At 31.5% G+C, this 10,633-nt stretch overlaps 1 long non-coding RNA gene across 1 annotated transcript in view; it reads right to left on the reverse strand.

Annotated features, from left to right (window-relative positions):
* Nucleotides 1–9,961, reverse strand: part of LOC143195905 (uncharacterized) — a 58,636-nt gene extending 48,675 nt beyond the window's left edge. Inside the window, exon 1 of the long non-coding RNA XR_013005610.1 lies at nt 9,655–9,961. This is a non-coding gene — a long non-coding RNA (uncharacterized LOC143195905). The remainder of the gene's footprint in view (nt 1–9,654) is intronic.
* Between the last annotated feature and the right edge of the window lie 672 nt (nt 9,962–10,633).

Consider the following 10,633-nt stretch of genomic DNA (forward strand, 5'->3'; position numbering starts at 1 on the left):
ATGTTGATCACATAATAAATATATTGAGTTGATTTTCTAGATCTAGTATAGATTTGGTCCTACGTGAAATATGCAGATTAATATTGGCACAGAAATCTACAAGTATACATTTTCACCAAGTGACTACTTGTACATCTTTGCTCTGCACGCGTTGCTTGCTCTGCAACAATTACGGTACCCATGGCTTGTCGGTGATTACTCCTACAACAGCAAAAAAGTACTTTATGTATGCATCTTTCAGTGAATTTATGACGCTTTTCCACGTTTACTGGTTGTATAACATCAACAAATGTAACAAAAACATCCTGAATCGATTTTGTGAAATTGTCTCTGCATTTTCACACGTTCCGAAGCACAATAATAGCACAAAAATAACGTCGTCAACTGACAACCGTTGTGAGAGCGAAGTACTATCATCATGTACGAATCCCAAAACTAAAACCAATTTTGACAGCCGGATTGATGATCAGAGTTCAAAGCATCAAATAACTGCAACAATCGTTCTCATTTGCTTTATTCATAAATGCTGTTGATTCAATGCTCTAAAGATAAAGCTAGAATATTAAAAAGTAGCTATTATAGTCTATCCTAAGTAGCAGTGAACGCACGTCATCAAGATGTATAATGTACTGCAGTTTATAAATTCGTTCTAATACCAGATAGCATTTTCGTTCTCATTTTATTCCAGTTAAAAAAGATACAATGCTGTCTGATATGATCAGAACGCAATTCTTTAACACGTTACTGATAAGAGGTTATAAACCAATAAACGTTGTTTTGGTTTAGGCCAGAAACAGAACAGAACATGCTTGAAAAAAGATACACAGCAGATCAGATGCCTGAATAATATGGTTACATAATGTAATGTCTTCTTCCTTATCACTACATATACAATTAAATGAGTTTTGACATGTGGCAAAGAATTAGTATAGTAAATATACAGGCAAGAACTGAACGAGAGAGTTCAGAATATATATAAGCATTTGGTTAAAATTTTCGGGGAGAATATGAATACTAACTGTTTTGAAGATATGGAAAATGCATTAGGGAGAATGCAGTGATTATATCTAATTTTATCAAGAAAAATGTACACAGGTGGTAACAGAAGAAACTAAGAAGAAATACAGAGATATGGGAATAATTTTCCAGAAATCCCAACAAGCAAGGAAACAAGAACTAAACATTAAAAGGTAAATACGTTCTCTAATGAAATCAAAATACATTACTTGGATATAAAATTATTAGGTGGTTAAGAAACATAGTTCAATGTAAATATAATAAAACAACTATAACCTATAAACTCTTGTGACTGTTTAATTAACTGTAGTTTAAGTCCTTCGATAATATATGCATTAGCTGTTGTGCTATAATATTAAAACAAAATATATGTTATAACATTTTTGGTTTATTGTTTTATTTACATTAGAATGTTGTTATATATCGCGGCTAAAATAAACTAAATCTGCAATAAAAGGTCAACGTTAAAAGCGGCAATATTGCACCGTTTTGACATTATTAACTGAGATGACGTAATTTCACTGCTACCTTGGACAGATTATAGTTCTCGATTGACCATGGAATGGTTGCCCAACTAAGAAATTCTCACCGATAGCATTTCTTAAAAAGAAGAACTGACTTGAATTAAATCATTAGTTCACTATCAATTCTCGTAAAGTTCGGGCCCGATGCAAAAGCCGAGCAACAAGCTAAACATTTTCCTCGGCGGTCCAATGAGTAGAGGAAGCATGTAATGATGATATATCCACCTACGTCATAAACCTACCGTATATCCGTCGCGAAGAATGAGAGCGAACGGCCAAAAAAAATACCCCGCACACAGAGCAAACATAAAGGGACCACCCCAAAATATCATCATTCTTTCGGAGACCCCCTTTTATACGAGCAACCCCAGAACGAAATTTGCGCCATTGTGTTCCATCCATATTGAATACAGACACGTAAACGAACTTTACTTATTCATTGGATAACGCTGACAATAAATCACACCGTATTTACCTATGAGTAGAAAACGAGAGCCTTACTTTCTTCCTCTCTCTTTTTTTGTTGTACTATCGTCGTCAGATAATATAGCTTTATACGGATATTATATATTTTGCATGTATGAAAAATACCTTTTTTTATTAACAATATGACTTTATTTCTATAAAAACATGAATAAATACCCAAATATGTTCTTCAGAAGTTATATAATCTTGTTTTTTATCAAGTAAATTATCTCAAATTTATAAAATAAAACAATCTCTTGGTCCCATCAGATACAAAGCTTTAAAAGGGTAAATATTTCTCCAATAATAACACAATACAAATATATATCTTCTACTTTTTATATATTTTTAAGTAATTTCAATAGCTTTCAAACTTTTAAAGATAGTGGATTTATCAGAATTTAATAATTCTCACAAAATCTTCTTTTATTTTGCATATTTCCTGTGTTTGCTAATTTCCATTTTGAACGTTTTGTGTCCTTCATCGTATGTCAAGCCCCGAAAGTAATCTCTACAACTATTTTCAGAGAAGACACTTCCCTATAAACTTCCGTATGAATAGTTTTTGGTTTTATAAATACTTTTCGGAGTAGACTTCAGACAAATACAATAATTCATTTTTAACCTATTTTATAATTTCTAAGTTCAAGTTAATTCAAGATTTTACCTTAAAACATGAAATATATACCAACTATAACAAAATAACTAGTGTTGGGAACAATCGACTGAAATCGACTATCGACTGTTAAGTAATTGACTACTTTACTATCGACTGTTTCATTTTTGGTTCGACTGATTTTACTACTTTTTACCAGTGACTGTTTTCAGTCCGACTGATTTTGTTACAACTTACTATCGACTGTTTCAGTCGTGTACTTTTAGTTACTATTTATGGTTTTACTAGTTTCATTCAACTAATTTCTAACATTCCGGCTCAGTCGTCCTAGCTGTGACCTTGAAAAAATGTACCCAATTTATGTTTACATAGATTTTAATGTACTATATATAGTTTTATGATTTTTTGGTAGTTTGCTTCTAAATAACAAAACATTGTATATTAATAAAGCAGCATTTTGGAACGATATTTTTCAAGATTGTTTCAAGTCTAAAAATTTGAATGATAATTAGTAAAATACTTTTTTAACTATTTTCATGGCAATAATAAGTAATATTTTGATTATTTTCTCGATTCTTGTTAATACATATTTCCGATCAATAATAAATAAAGCATTTACTTTATTTAGAAACGCTCTAGTAGTTATTGTGCGATCATTTTTAGTTATGTCATGAATGAGTATATTCTATGATAGGTATATGTTTAATTTTTATTTAATATTTATGGTTATTGTACATTTTTAGTTTTTAGGTTTTGTTTTAGCTCTACTGTATTGTCTATATTTATTATAGTATATTATTTGAAAACAGCAATTAACATATTTAAATACGATAAAATATTCGTGGGGTATTATTCCATTCCATAAAAATATTCAATTCCTTTTTACAGATCTACAAAATATTCAAATATAAAAGAATTCTACTTGGTTTGAAATGAAATTATTAATTTTATGATATTGGATTCAGTAATTATTTTTCCTATTCTTTTTAAAGTTAGTACGTGAAGAAATATATACATCTCCGTCTCGCTTATACTACCGTTAGATAAAATAAGCACATATAAAATTAACTGCTCCAAGCAGTTATCTCCGTCCTTTCCTCTCTCCCAATTTATACAGGAAAGGGTTCGTACACCCTCGACTGACATCAACCGGTCGAACTGCGCATTTATCTGAAAATAGTCATAACTATTTTCAGTCGCTAGTTTTTTGTTTCGACTGTCTTGCGACTATCGACTGTTTCGACTATTTTCAGTCGATAGTTAGAAAATCAGAAGATTGAAGCGAGCCAAACTATACAAATTTTTATAGTGTGTAAGTGTAACGATGTAACCCATTCTTGTTTTGCTTATGTGTTGAGGTAAGTGCAACAAAAGCAATGAAGTAATTCGTAAAATAAAATTATACTAAGAATATCTAATATAAGATGTAAAAATTAAAAAAAATGATTAGAAACTAAACATTGCATTCCAAAAGTTTCCATTAACATTTAATTATTGAAAACATGAAAGCAAAATATAAGCTTTTTAGGGCAATAAATTGTTTCAATATAAAGAAAATTAATGATATGAAAAAAATAATATGAATGATGAAACTTTCGAAATCCAATTCCATGCCGCCCGTTTCTGACGTAATCAATTTTATATCGAAACCGCACTAGTAAAATTGTCCTGGTTGGGAAATAAGCTTCATTTGTGTAAAGCAAAGACAACTGCAGCAGAAATTAATGAGATTGTTAAAAAGTTCCGAATGGAAGACGAAACAACTCCACCGAAGCTGGCCGGCCGGCTCTCCCATCGACTACGTTGTTTCAAAAAAGCGCATTAGTAGATACTCGAAATGCTTGAAGGTCATAAATAATGAACCGAAGGCTGAATTGTTTTCAATGGCTCCATAATTTAGAGATGCTTTCGTGTAATATTTGATTAGTAAATCATGTATGAAACAATTTAATTTTATACCGGTTTCGAATAGTTAAAACAAAACAATTCAACGTTACATTTCGGACTTTCTCCAGCTCTGTATTGTATAATTTGTCTTTTATGTCTCTATCTCTGTTGGCCTTTTGTGCCAATTCTGAAAGCTACCCAATTTTAGTCATAAAGCGGCGAATAAAACAAACTAATAATGAACTGTGAAAATAAAACTATATTTCAATATATAAATTCCAATAATGTTTCATTAGTATTCATAATATAAAGAACAAATTAAAGGCAAATATTTAGATTTGAGTCCTATATATGCAGGTGTACCACAAGGTCTTGGACCAACATTGTACTAATTCTGTGCCAGTGATAACAATAAATGTGAAATATCAACGATGACTATATTTGGTCATGATATTGCATTAGACGCTAGAAGTAACGATGTTGAGAACTGTAAATATAGTAACAAAGGCTATCAACGACAACCAGATAACACAAATAAATGTGTAGTATTCGTGTTAGGCACAATCGCTTAAAATCATTTATAAAATAAGATGGTGACGGTGGTAAAATCAGATTCAATTAGTATGTCAAGGAAGTACAGGAAGACAGATATCGGTAGAAATGTCTATTAGCCCAACGTTTACAACAGTTTGAGCTTAACGAATCACCAGCATAGTATAATAGAAATTAAATATTAAATACAAGATTAGTCTGGTGATTTAGTGCGAGCTAATTCAAACCGATTTTCAGGATTTTCTAAATAATTTTCTCGGTAATTTCAAACCTCAAAAATGTATTTATATTTTATATTTGGGTTTACTTACAAGTACATTTATCCGACGTTTTAACGAAAAAATTAGCCTATTTTGTGTTCTGAAAGATATCTCATTTCAGAATATGAATAACATCTTATCTTTCAGAAAGCCTTATGTATAGTTCGTTTCCTACATACCAATGAGAATGTAAAAACACATTCGAATGGTATCGTAAAACTTAAGCTAAGTTTAGAATATACTTATATATTAAACAGAATCGTGTAGTTTTGTTGAATTGACAATTAACGTTAGAATTTTGTTTTGGGCGCGTTAGGTTACCAGTTGGTTTAATATTTTAGTGCAACCCCATATTTGCACCCCATAGGTTCAAATTGGCTTTATGAATGACTGAAACCAATCTTTTTGTTTTTAGGCCAAGTTGAGAGTATCTTCCGTATATCCAGTACAGTTGCTTTACTTTTTAATGAGTCTAATCTGTTTTGTCTAAACTTTTTGCCTAAAATGATGTAAATTAACATAAAATCGAGGTGTATTTCGACGTATTTAGCTGATTTTACTTGATGAATCGGGCATCTGTAAGTGATACAATTAGGTTTATATCATTTCGCCGCAACGCAATATTAAACTAATAATGAACTGTGAAAATAAAAATATATTTCAATAAATAAATTCCAATAATTTTTCATTAGTATTCATAATATAAAGAACAAATTACAGGCAAATATTTAGATTTGAGTCCTATATATGCAGGTGTACCACAAGGTCTTGGACCAACATTGTACTAATTCTGTGCCAGTGATAACATTAAATGTGAAATATTAACGTTGACTATATTTGGTCATGATATTGCATTAGACGCTAGAAGTAACGATGTTGAGAACTGTAAATATAGTACAAACGCTATCAACGACAACCACATAACACAAATAAATGTGCAGTATTCGTGTTAGGCACAATCGCTTAAATCATTTATAAAATAAGATGGTGACGGTGGTAAAATCAGCTTCAATTAGTATGTCAAGGAAGTACAGGAAGACAGATATCGGTATAAATGTCTATTAGCCCAACGTTTACAACAGTTTGAGCTTAAAGAACCACCAGCATAGTGTAATAGAAATCAAATATTAAATACAATGTTAGTCTGGTGATTTTGTGATTTAACACCAATAGAGCACTAGAAGATAAAATGTGCTAGAGTTTTTTTTGCGAAGTTACATCAAATATTGTTAAATGAATGTTTGAACTCATTCGAATTGCAACAGTATCTCCTTCACAACTTTTGCAAAATATGACCAAGCGAACTCATGAAAGCGGATGACTTCACACCTGTTAATCGTTATTGAAGATATTTTTCTACAATAACAGTTTCAATGAGTAGCACCTAATATAATACGTCACACCTTGATAACCCTACTATATGTACAGAAATATATCATGACCTTGATTATTCCGTTTTCGTGTCAATCTGGATGGCTCTCTAGAGTTAATCCAAGACCTTGCGTTTGAAATTATCACCGTAGATCCAATTTTGATCGCGGAGCACAATATGCCACAAAAAACTCGACTTTTTCAGCTGTCTATGAGTTTTTTGAGAACTTGAACTGAATTTTCGTCCATTAACTCTTGCCAATTCATTGCCATCGAACTGTTTTGATCCTCCAGGCTGATCTATGTCATTAACATCACTGCTTTTGAACCATAGAAGCCAGGAATTAGGATTAGGACAAAGTATAATCACTCTAAGTTTCCAAAGTTTTAGAGAGATTTCCGCGGCAGATTGCTTATAAGCGAACAACCAAAATAACGAATGTCGAATATGAAATTGGAACGTTCTATAATTAGTGTCGGTAATCAATTACTCAATAACACTAAATATAAAACACTGATATATAAAATAACTTTACCAATGCCTATCTCTACGTAACCAACGAAGAACTGCACGATGACCTGGAAATCAAATGGATTTGCGAAGTTATCCAAGATTTCGCCTTGAAACACGAAAGAAGATTACTAAATCATACTATCGTGGAAGCAATATAACTGCTGGACGGCGCGCAGGATGCCAGGAGATTGAAGCGAACCAAATCATACGAACTTATATAAAGTGTATACCTTTAGTGAATTAATCCAAGTACAAATGAAAAGTAGTAATAAATTAATGTAAAATAAAGAATGTAATAAGCGTATCTGATAAAGATGTTATAAAAAATATATAAAATAAATAATTTTCTATAGAGAACTATCAAAACCATCGAATTTAACTGTTGACATTTATATTTCGCATATTCACCAATAGATATCGCTTATCAAAATAAATACAGAAAACTAACACTATACTATTTATATAAGATACATTTTTCAAACCAAATATGAAAAAAATCGTTGTTAAACATTATATAATTCTATATTTTACCGAATTTAGTAATATTATAACTTAAAAGATGGCATAGCACGATATTTTTAACTATAACAACTAACTTTTTACTCTTCATTTATAGCGGGTCAGGATTTTTAAAGGTCAGGATTATAAATTCATTTGCGATATCCGATAAATGACCAATATTTCATATATATATGTATATTTTTAATGGTATTAATCATTCTGCGAAATATAGAGACAATTTTTATAATTTAAGTTTTTATATTAAGGTTTGGGTAAAATTTTGTGGAATAATGCAACTATAGAAAAATGTTTTACAAATACAACTTTCTGACGGCCACTCTTATAATAAGTCTCACAGATACTGATGTGTTTATTCCTGCTTGTCTATTGGTACTAGTACAACAAAACAATCGGTTCTAATAAGTATATGTAGTAATATAAACTAATGTTTAGCGGGACCATATGGCACCAACCAGAACAAATGAATAGTGGATGTATTTGGGGAAATATTTGAGGGAACATCATCTCCCGGTTTTTGTGTTTTCTGCTTGAATAAGTATTGCTCTTATTACAATCGTGATTTCATATGCATTAAAGAAAAAAGGGGTTTCTCATCAACTGAATCAAAATCTTATACAACGAAGGTTTTCAACAACGCTCTACGACAAAAAGGTTCATAAATTTAACAGCAAGATGAAAACTCCGTTGAAATGATGCCTCATTAGATTACAAATATTCGTGTGAAGTATGCGAGAAAATAAACTATATATATTTTAAAGATTCCATTGAAATTATGCATGGTAAAATAATATAATAAATAAATTCTAATTATACAGAATCAGAAAAGTATTTAGTGCTATAAACTTGACGGGTGCACATTATTTTCAGTTTCATTAAGTTCCTCCAGTGTTTCTTGAAAGTTATGTCGACATTTATCAGAAAATGTTTTTAATTTTTCAAAAAATATTAAATATTGCCATATACAAGCACCCATAGAGAAAAGGGGTTTCTCAATGAGTCAAAATCTTACACAACCAAGGTTTTCAACAAAGCTCTACGACAAAAAGGTTCATAAATTTAACAGCAAGATGAAAACTCCGTTGAAATGGTGTCTTATTGGATTACAAATATTCATGTGTGAAGTATGTGAGAAAAAGCGCTATATACTAAAGGTTCCATTGAAATTATGCATGGTAAAAAATGAACGATAAAGACAGAACTTCAACTACAAATAAATTCCAATTATATAGAATTATAAAAGTATTTTAGTGTTATAAACTTGATGTGTGCCCATTATTTTTAGTTTCATTAAGTTCCTCCAGTGTTTTTTGAAAGTTAGTCGACAGTTATCAGAAAATGTTTTTAATCTTTGGAAAAATATTAAATGTTGCCATGTAAAAGCACCCATATGTATCTTAAATTGCTTCATAGTTCACTAAAATCACTTTAAATGATAAACGTCAAAAGTCAAAATATTATTGCCTCATAATATTAAATATTGATCTGTAATGATATATATTTCCTTTAAGATGTGTATAATTAGATAATAATTCTAGTCCATTATGTAATTTCGAATTGGTAAATTTATTATACCAAGTGATTTGAAGGCATTATTGATTAGTATATCATGATGCTTTAATATATTCAAAATATAATTCAAGCGCGTTATATCAAACTATATAGAGCTAAAGTGGAATTAATGAGACAACTAAAGTTTAAGCACCGCATATTGTCGATATTAAAAACCGTCCAAACAAAATGAGTCGTATCCGCTACATCGAAGCCCAGGCCACTTCGAAAGAAGCATTAACAGATGCTAGACATTCTCGGAGGTTATAAATCATGAGACGGAGCCAGAACAGGTCCTGATCCATCAATAATTCGCAGGTTCTGGATCGACAGCGTCGAACTATCGTACACGCGTGCTTGATTGAATTTAAAACTTACCGTCTCGAATTTCCCGTGTGTCCGTTTCTGTCTAGCACATCACATACGTTAAAACCGCACCTTGTCTGGCTTCCCGTCGAGAAAATCTGGTATCACTGGAAAACTACCAACACTTCGAACGTAAACGGTGGAAATTTCCAAGGAGAGGATCGAACCGATGTTTTCCCGGTCCCATTTATCCGGTCAATCGTGGACCGTCTTGATGGCGTGACGACAACTGGAGAGAGGACACACGATGGGGAAATGAGTCTCGACGCCAAATTGAAAAACAGACGCCACGCAAAACGACCGTTCGAACGCGAATGGCAACGAATCCGAATCGTCTGCGACTTCCTGTCGGAGAGAGACGACGCGAGAAACAGAGAAGGACGCCGAAGTCTGAGGCTGGGATATCTGGACCAGGGCCACAGGGACGGACCGACAATTTTTTTCGTTATTGTCTCGATATAACCTCAATAGACATTATTTTTTATTAATTATATCTTACATTAGATATACTTAGTACAATCTAATTTACAAATTAATTTATTACTACTGTTCTGTTGTACTTACGTTAATACACAAGCAAAGCGATTACGGGATCAATACATCAATATATATTTCCTAAATTAAAATAAAACTAAATTACTTTCTATGTTTTTCTATGTTTCTAAGTTTTTATTTAAAACATGTCCAACACGTTAGCAGCTATTTTAGTACGAGCTAATTCAAACTGATTTTCGGGATTTTCTAAATAATTTTCTCTGTAATTTCAAACCTCAAAAGTGTACTTATATTATATATTTGGGTTTACTTACAAGTTCATTTATCCGACGTTTTAACGAAAAAATTAGCCTATTTTGCGTTCTGAAAGATATCTCAATTCAGAATATGAATAACATCTTATCTTTCAGAAAGCTTTATATATAGTATCGTAAGCTTTCGAATAGTATCGTAAAACTTAAGCTAAGTTTAGAATATACTTATACATTAAACAAAA

This window comes from Rhynchophorus ferrugineus, unplaced genomic scaffold, assembly GCF_030347505.1.
Source record: "Rhynchophorus ferrugineus isolate W39M unplaced genomic scaffold, kcgeb_rfMv2 rfM4, whole genome shotgun sequence".
Classification (NCBI taxonomy): domain Eukaryota; kingdom Metazoa; phylum Arthropoda; class Insecta; order Coleoptera; family Curculionidae; genus Rhynchophorus; species Rhynchophorus ferrugineus.